At 48.1% G+C, this 12,118-nt stretch overlaps 1 protein-coding gene across 4 annotated transcripts in view; it reads right to left on the reverse strand.

Moving 5' to 3' along the window:
* TP63 (tumor protein p63) overlaps positions 1-3,739 on the reverse strand; it is a 153,142-nt gene extending 149,403 nt beyond the window's left edge. Inside the window, exon 1 of one of the 4 annotated variants that reach the window (XM_069024084.1) lies at positions 3,647-3,739. The gene's annotated coding sequence lies outside the window, so the exon portion shown is untranslated. The remainder of the gene's footprint in view (positions 1-3,646) is intronic. The other 3 variants (XM_069024078.1, XM_069024077.1, XM_069024083.1) reach the window with 3 other exon arrangements.
* Positions 3,740-12,118: the final 8,379 nt, after the last annotated feature.

Consider the following 12,118-nt stretch of genomic DNA (forward strand, 5'->3'; position numbering starts at 1 on the left):
AACCTGATGGGTCTGGTGAACAAATATTTTGGTTTAAAATGGGCGGACACAGCACAGTTTTGCCCCATGAGTTACAAGGGTATATCCACAGTAAAACAAGCACTCTGTGCTCTTATGTCTTGCTACCACAGTGGTGATGTCCTGCAGCTCTCAAGGATCAGTTTCAAGCTGGCCCTTTTCTATGCAATGAGAAACTTCTACCTTGAGTCACTTGGATTCTTTCACAGCAGTGTCATAACACTGCACTGTGCTGTTGCAATGCACCTGCTCGTGGCCCGATGCTGCCCCAAACACAGCAAGAAGACATCATCATGATCCCCATGAAGCAACAAGGCTTCTTGGCATGCTACAAATACCCTTGAAGAGAAAAAGCTCTTTCACACTGCCAGTGCTATGCAATTGCTCTAATGAGCCACACGACTCTAAGGAAAGCATTTGCCTTCTCCTTCACAGGCTTCTCCATCCCCCCAATTAACTACATTACCATCATAACTAACCCCCTGTGCCTGGCGCATGCTGGCAGCTGGCAGAGCCCACGTTTCAAGACGTGCTTGATGCGCTGCTGCACAGCAGATCGGGACACAGACATTTTAGTGTGCGTCAGACACCACATTTCTCCATCCTTGAAACTGATCCTGCCGGAGTGTGCTCTCTGCAGAGCCAGGACTTTAACCCGAGAGCACAGCTGCATTTTTAAGTATCATGTTAATACAGTGTTGTGGTGGGGATTTTGTTCAAGGCAGGATGGCTCCACTCTGACCTTTGGCTCCAGAGGCACGCTTTAGAATTAAAACCTTTCTTCTTCCGTGACCCACCACTAATTTATCTCCATTCATACAATAGTGTTATTCTAAAAACCGTTTGCATTCTCATCTGCTAGTGTGCATGGCCCTTTGTACATGCCAGCAAAGGCCAAGAGAAGGACAGTGTGTGCTCTGTTTTTAACCCAAGAAGTCTTTTATAGATGCGTTAACTCAGAAAAGATAGGAAGACCTTGGTTTTGTCCATCTGGCATGGTGGTATCCCAGCTCTGAGCTTGCAGTCAGAGCCACAGATCAAGAAATTACATTAAACCAACAGTTGATCCAAGTCAAAAGTTTCCTTGGGGACCCTGGACTCTGGTGAGGAGGGAGCAATGAGGATAGTGGCCGAGAAGAGCACCAGCAGCACTGGGAGCCTTCATCTGCTTCTGCTGCCACGTGTTCTTGATTCATCATGGCAAGTCCTCTCCTCGGCATGAGCTTGCTTCTGCTCCTGCACTGCCCCATCAGGCGGGTAGCAGGTAGCCTGGAAGCACTGTGTGTCCATGGGGCCTGCAGAAATCTGACCATCCATCCCTGCTCTGCATCCTCGGCACAGCCGGATCCACTCTGAGAAATGAGACTTCCTTATGCTTTTAATTGTGCTACCCTCTAGTGGCCAATGCCATCCCCTTGGAGCTCGGATATCCACCCCCGGCAGAGGAGAGGCTTTGGACGGCAAACCTTCAAAACCAGAAGCGAGCTTGGAGCTGGGCAAGAGCGACTTGCACATTTGATAGGAGACAGAGACCTGGCAAGGCCAAACGCTAGCCCAGGCTCCACCACCCCGGCTCTGCTTTGGTCTTAGGAAGGGCAAGATCTCCCTGCTCAGGCTGAGAGGTCTTGACTAGAGCAGGGTGAAGCCAGCTCAATATCAGGTGCTTGCAACATGAAAAGCATCACTCTTGGCAGGCTCTCCCAGAGAACCCGCTTCCTTCCTTCTCCCTGCTGTCTCACACCAGGCACTCCAGCAGCTTGGATGGCAGCAGAAACACTCAACATGTCAAAAATGGGTTAGAATTCAAGGAACGTCCTTGCAATTACCGAGATAATTGCTACATTTCAGAACCAAACATTACTTAATGGCGCTCAATTATCTTGTGGCAGGGCCTGCAATGGCAGCAACTAATTGCTTAACTAAAGACTTTCTTCTTTCCACCCTGTGTCAACATGCATTCACAAAATTAGGCCACTGGTGCAGGGAGGAGAGGAGATACCTGTTGTGAAAAGAGGGGTTAAGTGGCAGCCACAGCCATGTTCCAAAGCTCAGAGGACAGGTGTCTTGCCTCAGACTTTATAAGGACATGAAACAGAACCTCAAAGGCCCCAAAGGAGGGAAAAGGATACAGGTTTTTGCTTCCTGTCTCTGAACAAAGACCTCAAATGACTGCTCAATGTGACTGGTGCCCCTCTTAGAAGCTTATAGGCCCCTCAGGCTCAGCTTCGTGTCAGTAGCCTTTTCACAGTTTATCAGTCTGCAGAGTTCACAGATACTAACAAAAAGAAAAAAAACAATCAACTAGCCTAAAAGCTAATAGAAGACTTCCCCTTGGTTAATTTCAAGCTTGTTGAAAACCTGCTTGTTGTTAATCTCTTCACTGAGCATCTCTTATATGAAAGAGAAGCAAAGGGAAAATAGGTGCACTTTCCTCATTATTTGCCATTTCACCACGTCTTCACAATTCTCTGTAGTATCTTCAGAACTCCCATAAGCAGAACCTTTCATGTTGCTTTGACACACAACTACTCCCTGTCCTTCAAGTTCCTGTCCCTTCTCCCTGGCTTTTTCAGCCTCTCTTTTACTTGAGGTGGAAACACAAGACCCCAGATCAGAGCATTACCCTTGTGAAAGCATCAGGTCCTGGTTTCTACCCCACACTGGTCATATTTTGTTTGTTCCTCTGACCAGACAGGGTTCACCACAGAGCTAGCCCCAGGCCTTGTCTCCTGAACATTGGCTACCCTGGATCCAAGGGCTGTGCCTGTTGGGCTCGTCTCATCCTTTCCAGACTCACGTTTCTCAGACATGAATTCCTAAGGCTGTTTTCCTGTTCAGTTACCAGCTCAACTCCCTCCCTTTGAAGCCCCTCCTCAGTACTCTTAAGGACATTTTTTTTTCTACCATTCATCATAGTTTCCACAGAAGCAATAAACAAACTAGTGTTGATTGTCCAGCTCAGAGCCCTCTTTGGGGGCCTTCAGTTTGATGTAAAACTGTCTGTTCTCACCCTGGTTTTGTATGTTTGACTGTTTAAATTATAGTCACAGTTTACTTGCATCCTTTCAGTTACTTAACAGCCCTATGAAGATTTGAGACAAAGGCTTCAGGGCCCCAGGTTTTATCTTTCAAATCTCCATTTTCCTCTTTGCTACATTAGCAGCTTCCACAAGCTAAAGGACACAGTCTCCTCTCCAGGACCCCACACTAGTTTGTCTTCATTTCTCCCCATCGTTTAAGTCCTCTGCGTGTTCTTAGGACTTGTATTCCAGTTACAAACCGAGAAAGGGGACAAGACCAGTGGGGTACTAAGATCCTGTGGACTCAAACTGGTCACTTGGAAGAATCACGACCCAGCAAGGGAATAGTTAACATTCCCTAAGACCGAGGCAGTTTCACAGCACACAGTTCAGTTTGCTAGCAACGCACCCTCTCCATTTTCACACGCACGCACTTGGGCTAATTGTTTCACAGGAATAACCTCACCTGCAATTAGCCACTGTTTTAAGTCTTTGATCTCTATAACTCTCCAGAGGACAGCAAGATTCCCACATGAAAGTGCTTTATTATTTTATTCCACATTTGGGAGTGACCCTATGCTCCTGGATTTATTAAAAAAAGTCCTTACCTGATCTCAGAGATCCCCATTGAGCTGAGGGAGGCTGTTGCAAGGGGAAAAGCTCCCTTTGGGAGATGGTTCTCCCAGGTGTTACGGCTAAGTGAGTACAGCCCCTACCTGATGGCCTTCACCTGCTCTCTGAGCAGACTGTTGCTCTGCCAGCATCAAACCCATCCCAGAGATGGACTTTCTGGGGACATGTCTTGTCTTGCTGATTCACTTCCTAGGGTAAATTTATTTCTTTGAGCTATTGTCCAATTCACAGTTAAGAATCAGCACACAATGTCCCTTTCCAGGGAGCTTACCTTAGCCAACAGAGAGGAGACATCTACATCTGATCCTGTAGCTGAGGCCAGAGGGTGCACACAGCTCCTGAAGAGCCAGTTGCCAGATTCTGCCTGCCTGTTTTTCCAGGGAAAGGGATGGGGGGCAAAGCAGGTAGCTCAGAGGCCCAAGCCATACGTCTGGTCCCAAAGAAAACAAAAAGTCAGGGCTTCAAGGCTCTTAATTAACTCTATTAGAGTGATAATCATGGCCTGCCCAACCCCAGGGGAATGGAAAAAACCCTCCTGTGTGAGATGCATATAAAGGTACTGGACTGAAACGTGAATATTTTTACCCACTGTCAGCGGTTAGAAGGCAGTGGGGGTGGGAGGATGGTGAGAAGAAAAGATCCTCAGTTCAAGGAGGTTCTGGTTTAGCACCAACGCGTAGGAAACAACCTAGAAGTCAAAGAGATTTCTGTGAAGTGTATTTGCTTTTTGCAGGGCTGCTTTCAAAACATCTGAAAAATTTAGACTGTATCCTTTACAGTTCATTAGTGCACAGTAAAATATGCCCCTAACCACTTCCTTTTTGTCTTTTTTTTTTTTTTTTAATTAGATGTGGCTTAAAAATAAATCTCTCACATTTCCTTGCAAAAGAGCAGGTAGGACAGTGCTTTAAGAAAGCCAGCACTGCTTCCATGCCTCTGTGCAAGAGTTGGGCTCCAGTGATGGGGCTCTTTTCAACTCACAGGGATGTGCTTCCAGAAACTGGTTCAAGGGAGTGGGAGAGGTGCCTGGTTCCCACAGCTACCAGAGTCCATTCAGTGGCTGGTACTGCAGCTTCATAGAATCATTGAATATACTAACGTGGAAAGGACTCAGGAGGATCATGAAAGTCCAATTCCTGGCCCTGCACAGGACAGCCCCAAGTTCTATCCCTTGGGAGCCTCCTTCTCCTTTGGATATGAAGAGACCTTATGGGAGTCAGGGCAAAGCCACCCCTCATGAGCAGCACTCCTGGGCTGGTGTGAAAGGACACAACATCTGGCAGGCAGCAAGAGGCAGGAGCTACTCTTACTACTCAAACTGTGTGGGTTTGGAGTTTCAGATGTAGCACCATGAAGATGCATAATTAGAGCACCCCAGAAGCTGCTTTAAATCACGAAAGCAGCTTAATTTGCCTGCTGCCTTTGGAAGGAAGAGAAACTTCACCTTTTTTCCATCTGAGCCTGCAGGCAGGAGATTCTGACCCCAGCCAGTCAGTGGGATCAGGACAGCTTTTTCCCTGCCTCATGCAGTTGTGGACCCCTAGCACACGCTGATAAAGGAGGTTTTAGAAGACAGCCCAAAATGCAGTGCTGTCAGGGTGCAGACCTACTGGGCTCCCCTGGCTCTGCATTTAGTAGCAGCTTCTCCTGCCAGCTTCCCACCAGTGCAGTGTTCTTGAGTTTAAACACATGGCACATAAATAGCACCAAATTCAAAAATCTTTTCCCCACTAAGCACCCAGCTCAACCCAGGGTCTGAGCCCTGAAATGTCTCTTTCATCTTCTTTGGTTGTAAAACCTACAGTGTCAGCTCATCACTTATAAAAGCCTCATATCACTCTGAGGGGTGGTTTGCCCCAGTTATTAAAAAAAACCCACAATCACAAATAATGTACTCAAAATGGTCATTTAAAGGTTGGCTTTCCTTTCTGGCTTCTTCACTTTCAGGCAACACGCACTTCACCCTTTCAAACTCTTCTTTGCTAATCTGGGAGCTAGAATTTCACTTTGATGTAAATGAGCACTGAGATGAGGGCAGAGAAGTACACGTGGCTGACTGGCCCTGGCTTAATGAACAACCATTCCCCAGCTGAACCACAGGCTCATCACCCTCCCACCCTGACCTGACAGCTCAGTTCAGCTGATGGTCCAGCCACTGTGCACCAGGAGAAGCACGTTACTGTCACAGCCTGGACCCTCTGTCACACTTCCAAAGCTAGCATGCTAAGGGGGAAAGGAAGGAAAGGGTAAGTAATATGAATTTCCCAATTAAAAATCACTGCATCATGACACTCAAATGCAGACATTATTTCCAGCTTTAAGCCTAAAAAGCCTGTGGGATATGAGCCCTTCTTCGCTGGTGTTACTACATCTCACTGAGGGCAGACCTTGTCAGCCCTTTCATCATCTCCTTTCATCTCACAGGCCCCTTACCTTCCCACGTGACTGGAAAAAGTCAGAAAATCATGGTCTGTGCTGCTCTAGTACCTGCGGGTACCATTCAATAACAGGTGCTGCAAGCACAGGGCTGCTCCTGCCCTCAGTCTCATGCCAGAAGCCTGTCAGGCAGCTGCTCTGCCTAAACTGTACCCTGCTTAACAGAGGACAGTGCTTGCCTTTCTCCTCCTCCTCCACTGGGAGCTCTTATTTCTCACCTCCCACTGCAACACTTATCAGAGGGTATATCCTTCACCTCCAGCTCAGTGTCCCTTTCCCCAGACTGGAAAGTCACTGATGATGGGGGTGGGAGGTGGCAGCTTGTTCTCAGCTTATTAATCTATCGCAAACCTCTGCACCAGGCTAGCTGCCTCCAGTCCTCATTCATTTTCAAGCACAAAGGATGTTTGTGTTTGATTGGATATGCTGGATAAATGATTCCAAGCTGTGAATTTCATTTCATGACTAATCACAGGCACGGGTTGAAATCATGTGCATGAAGTTGACAAATAAACTTCCATTGACCTCCATGGCAAGGTGGGACACTGGTCACCGTGAAATAAATAATAATGTAAATTAGATCATAGGGGTTCACAGGGAGGGGATATTCAAGAAGCCATCATTCACATCATCCTTATCTTTGCTCCTGGTCTGTGGATTCACATATGAAGGGGATACTTGCTTTCCTGTATTACTAGTATCTGTGGAACAGAAACACATAATTAAGGAGCCTCACAGTCCCAGCTCAGACAAACCCCAGAAGCTTCTAAACCAGCTCCAAGTTGGTCTTAGAACATCAGTCAGACCTTTCAGCTTTGCTGGTAGCTTTGATATCCCTATGGATAAGGGATGCTTCTCCTCTGGGCACAGAGAAGTTTCTGCCTACCTCTAGCAGAAAGCTTTCCCATGGGGCTCACACCATCCCTGGAAGTGTCACTGCAGGGCTTAGGGCTGGTGGCACAGCTTCAGCACTCTTCATTTTCCAGCAGAGGAGATGACTCAGACTCCTTTTCCAAGGACGTGAAGGGTCACCCCTCCAAACTGGTAAATTAGTCAGGTGCTCAACACGGAACTCTTCCCAGGAATCAGGAGAAGCAAAAACCCCATTTAATTTCTCATTCTTTTTTCTTAAATGCTAGGATTGTGCAGTAGGGTCTAGATGTGTGGCTCTTTTTTCACAAAGACCCCAAACCCCAAAGTCAGACCAGGGAAATCAGTAACAGATTTCAGAAAGTTTCTCTCAGCACCTCTACTGTGCCCAGGCAGGCTGGAGTGAGAGTTGTGCAGTCCTGTATGAAATGAGCTGGCAACTCTCAGCCCAGCCCTGTAGTACAGCATCCTCTTTGAACAAAGCCCCTATATCACATATAACATCACAAAGGAGAGATGGGGGGAGAAAGAAAAGGGAGGTAAAACGCATGACAGGAGGAACAGAGAAGACAGAAGGACACACAGTCCTTCTGTCCTGTGCTTGTTACTAGTGCAGCAATGCACATCTGCACTTCACAGCTTGTGGTCTGTGCTCTGGAGCTGCTGAAGGTCTAATGGCTTCTCCCACTGCTGTGCCATGATGTGACATGTCCTTGTCTGGGCATTACGGGCCTAGGAGGAAACTTTAAGGGAAAAGCTGCTCAGCATTAACTGTGCTCAGCAGGGCAGCCTGGGCATCGCCTCCCTGCCTGAATGATGAATGGCCTCAGCACTGCAACATCCACAAAAATGCACTTGTCTGAATCTCTCCGCAGCACCTCACTGGCCTCCAGAGCCTAATTCCTGAAATTAGGTACTAGGGCAGAGGTTTTTGGTTTGAAAACCAGACAATGTGCTGGAGAGTGGCCAGAGGCTGTGGGTACACTGAGCGAGGGTGAGGTAATTTGGGGGGAAGCTTTCTGCCTACAGGGAGAGCAGGATGCGTGAGAGCAAGTCTACAGCTCTCAGCTGGAGCAAAAATTACCGGCAGATTATCATCTTGATAGCAAGATTTAGTGCAAGGAGGGCCAGGCCAGGTGAGTCACCCTGCTGCTGCTGCCAGTGGTTGGGGCTGCTGATGGCTGTGATAACCCAATGAGCACGGAGTGGGGACCGGCAGGGAGATTGCCAGGTTAGTTATTGAGCTGGGCACTCTGGAATGTCAGCAGCTGCTGCCTGTGCCCCTTCACGCCACCAGATACTGGAGAGGACAGAGCACAGGGCCAGAGACATGTCAGCTTTTGCCACTTGTTACTTGGGTGGGCTGCACCCTGAGGATGGTGCAGCCCATCCTATCCCAGGAATTGGGTGCGGAAGCAGATTTTGCTCCACCGCAAGCTCCTCCTCTGGGGGTGCACATGAGGAGCTGAACATCTCCCAACCCCAGCAAGGCAACAGCTGAACTTGGCTCACTGAACCATGGTCAAGCACCAGCGACTAAAACCTGTGGCCAAGCTTCTGGGCAAGCCCAGATCAAAGATCTTAAAGAACTAAAGCAGAAGGGAATAAATTCCCCAAAACAAGAAACTGCCTCTCTGGTCATCTCCGAGAGCACCAGGCTCTGATGAGACAGGAAGGTCTGGGCTCTGCCATCTTCAGTTCAGTCGTTTGCCACAGCAGATGAATGAGCTCAGATACTTGTCCTTTACTTCAGAGTTTGCACACCCAGCACCTCACCCATCTCATCAGGTAATGTCACATCAGGTATCGTTTTGACACCGTGGTCTCTTACCCTTTCTCTGTGCAGGTCTAATTTGAACGGGGATGGGCTTCCAAACAGTCCTGCTCAGTCTATTAGCCAGGGATCACGTTGCACCAGAGGGTGTGGAGAGGCCCTTGACACCAAAATGTTTTGACAATCAAACATCCCCAAGCAACTCTAGGCACTGAGCCCAGCTGATGAACGGGTGGCCAAAGCAGCTTTGAGCTGTCTAGAGCCACAGACACATAACAGAGCTGAGCAAATCCTTCCTGAGAAGTGATGTGAACTCTTGGGTTACTGCTACACACTAAGCCAGCTGTGTGCTGTGTGTCCACAAAGCCAGCTGTGTGTCCTCTCTGCACACCCAGTGCCACCTATGCTGGTGAGTCTGATGGGAGCCCCAGTCTGTGCAAGCTGAGATGCTGGTGCACACTGGTGCTGCTGACTGCTCAGTTTTCAGGAGCCACATACACCCTACAGAGCACAAGGAAAGCCATCACCTTCCACAGGCCCTTCCACATGGCCAGCACTACACCTGCCAGCCCTTCCTGCAGCAGAGAGAAACAGAGATTGCAGAAACTGCTGAACGGTCTCTGCAGGCATGAGGCTCCACAGACTCACCACTGTAACCAGTAAGGGATGGAAGGTTCAGGCTCTCTGGCTAACACTACTGCATCTCCTGCTTAAGAGCAAAGATAGTGGCTGCCCTTGCTTTGCACTGGGGGGTCTGTCACCCATGGATGCACTCTAAGCCCAAACGCATCATCCTCTTGCTGGGGCTCCCATCTTCCTGTTGCTCCAGGTAGAAGTGGTGACTGGATGTGATGAGGTGCTACTTGGCCTGAAAAATCTTTAGATGTTGCAATTCTTTGCTCAGGGGCTGCAGCTGGTCTAGATTAGATTATACTGGGCTAACCAGAGAGATTTTTGCTGCGTTTCTTCAGCACATGCTAACCACAAATCATGAAGCAGCAAGAAGACCTAAAAAATGTTCACATCTGAAATGCTTTCTCACAAAGCAAGTCCAATTAACAAAAAGTCCCATGAGGTCAAAAGAGAAATGAAAAGTAATTGCTGGGGTCGAAGGTCGTACAGTGCACTGAGTATTGAAATTACCCTGCTACAGTCCAGCTGCAAGACTTTCTGTTTGCTTTGCCCTCATTTTTGGGTGTTTTACAGTGATTGGAATGATAAATTAAACTCCTACACTAGAAAATAGCTGGTGGCAATGGAGGTGGGGTCATTTCATGAGTTAACTGTGACAGACCAATATGAGAAACATTATGATCCAATTTTGGTTTAAATTTGGAGACAAAAGTACACCTCAGTGCTTATTTTGTCAAAATCGCTTATTAAGCTCAAGAACATATTTTGCATCCCTATTTCCCCTGCTGCACAGTGGAATATGATGCTGTGCACTCTGCTTGTCATAGCTCAGATCCTGTCTTACATTTCTGTAATGCCTTGCATGCTGGAGAGTTTTGGCATGCTTCACAAACTGCTGTATACATGGCCAGAATCAGACACGCAGCCACTTCTGGGGTGGAAGGCAGCAAGAACTGCATGTGCTGCACGGGGGGAATAAGATTCTGTCCCGGAAGAGATGCTTTTGCATAGCATGTCATTAATGTCAATCTCTGAACACCCAGCAAGCTCCTGGCTGCAAGTTTAGCAGCATCTCAAGGACTCGAAATTTTACTGCTGGGATGTGAACCTGTAGTTCCAGACAATCTATTTATGCCTAACCTGCTAGGCTGTCAGTAGCTGTTTTCATCACTTACATACACTATAGAACAATAATAGATAAATATCAATGTATATCTCAGCCTCCTGCACCTTTTGGAAGGGGTTATGTCTTCTCAAAGGATGCTTTTGAGAAAGGAACTGACACCAGGTGGAAAAGGAGTCAAGTTGCCAGAAAAAGAGTAGTCATGTGTCTCCCACCTCTCATCATCTGCAGGTCTCTCTTCTTTTCACTGCCCTGCAATGCAAAAAGGAGGCACATCATGAAGGTTGGGAGGGCAAAGGTGGAGAAGGAGGGAGGACATGGCTTGGGCTGTGATTCTCACTGAGCTGCATTAGCTGCAGAGATTGAAGAGTGCATGGCAGCAAAGGTGTGACACAGGTTCTGTCCTCCCAGTGCCTCCTGCAGCACTCAGGGTCCTGCACATCCCTCCCTGGTTGAAGAGAGAGCAGTGTGACAACTCAACTGACTGTCAAACAGTGAGAGTTCAGTGCCTGGAGTTGACATGTTCCCACTGAACATGCTCCTTAATTCAGGCTCCTAATCCTATTCCCATATTAAATGCCAGATTCCAGGCATCCTGCAGGTTCCATGACACCTACCTGGAGCCACTTGCCATAGCCTACCTGCTCATCTCCATCCCCTTTCCCAAAATCCTGGATGCCAAAAGTGTGTCCTGGCAGTCAGAGAGGTTCCAGCAAGGTTCTTCTTGAGGTACCTTTTTGTTGCCTTCCAGCACTTGGGAAGGTACCAGTGAAAAGGCAGGTGATGCTGAGCAGATTGGAAGTTGTCCAAGGGCACCTGTGACCTGCCCACAGTGCTGCTGCCAGCTTCTTCCTCAACTGGGTATTAGTTTACTTGTTTTGATTTTAAACAGGCCTAAAAATTGGCTACTTGTAGGGAAGGAGAGGAAAAAACTCCCCTTTTCCATGCCACCCCTTTTTAACATCCTTCTGGAGCTACACGTGGAGAATGATGCCCCTTTCTTCCTGCACACTAAGGAGGTGGCCCTGAGCACTGCCTGGGGCACCAGCTGGCAGCTGAAGGAGACCTGGTTTGCAGCCACACACCCAAGTGCTGTGGTGTGTGTCCTACCTCAGCCTGAATCACAGCTGCCAGCGGGAATGAACACCTGGATTTGCAGGGAGCACTGCCTTCAGCTGCACCCAGCTCCTTGTGCATGGGAAACCACAGCCCTGGGTATGGTATAGCTGAAACTTGGGTGAGCGTCTTTAAGCAGTGGGCAGACTACTGCTGTTTTTTAGAAGGCATTTCCATTTCAGTGGGGTAGAGGTTAACAAGTGGTTGGCTATAAAATGGGATCTACCATACTGAAAATTTGATTGCTGCTGACACACAATAGCCCTGAACCATTTGATCCATCCCTGGTTCCCAGTGGCCATGAGGACACAACAGCCTCCCAAAACATTCAACTAAATATTCTGCATGCAGGGCCGCAGGGTGTTGGGTACCCCACTAGCTGGAGTTTGCTGGAATGTTAATTTCCTAAGCACTGATGTAGGAATGAGAGGCTACTGGCGAGCCAATGGACCAGCCTGTCTTTATAAGGTGCTGTGGCGTAACAGGACTGAGGCT

Source organism: Aphelocoma coerulescens, chromosome 9 (assembly GCF_041296385.1).
Source record: "Aphelocoma coerulescens isolate FSJ_1873_10779 chromosome 9, UR_Acoe_1.0, whole genome shotgun sequence".
NCBI classification, from domain to species: domain Eukaryota; kingdom Metazoa; phylum Chordata; class Aves; order Passeriformes; family Corvidae; genus Aphelocoma; species Aphelocoma coerulescens.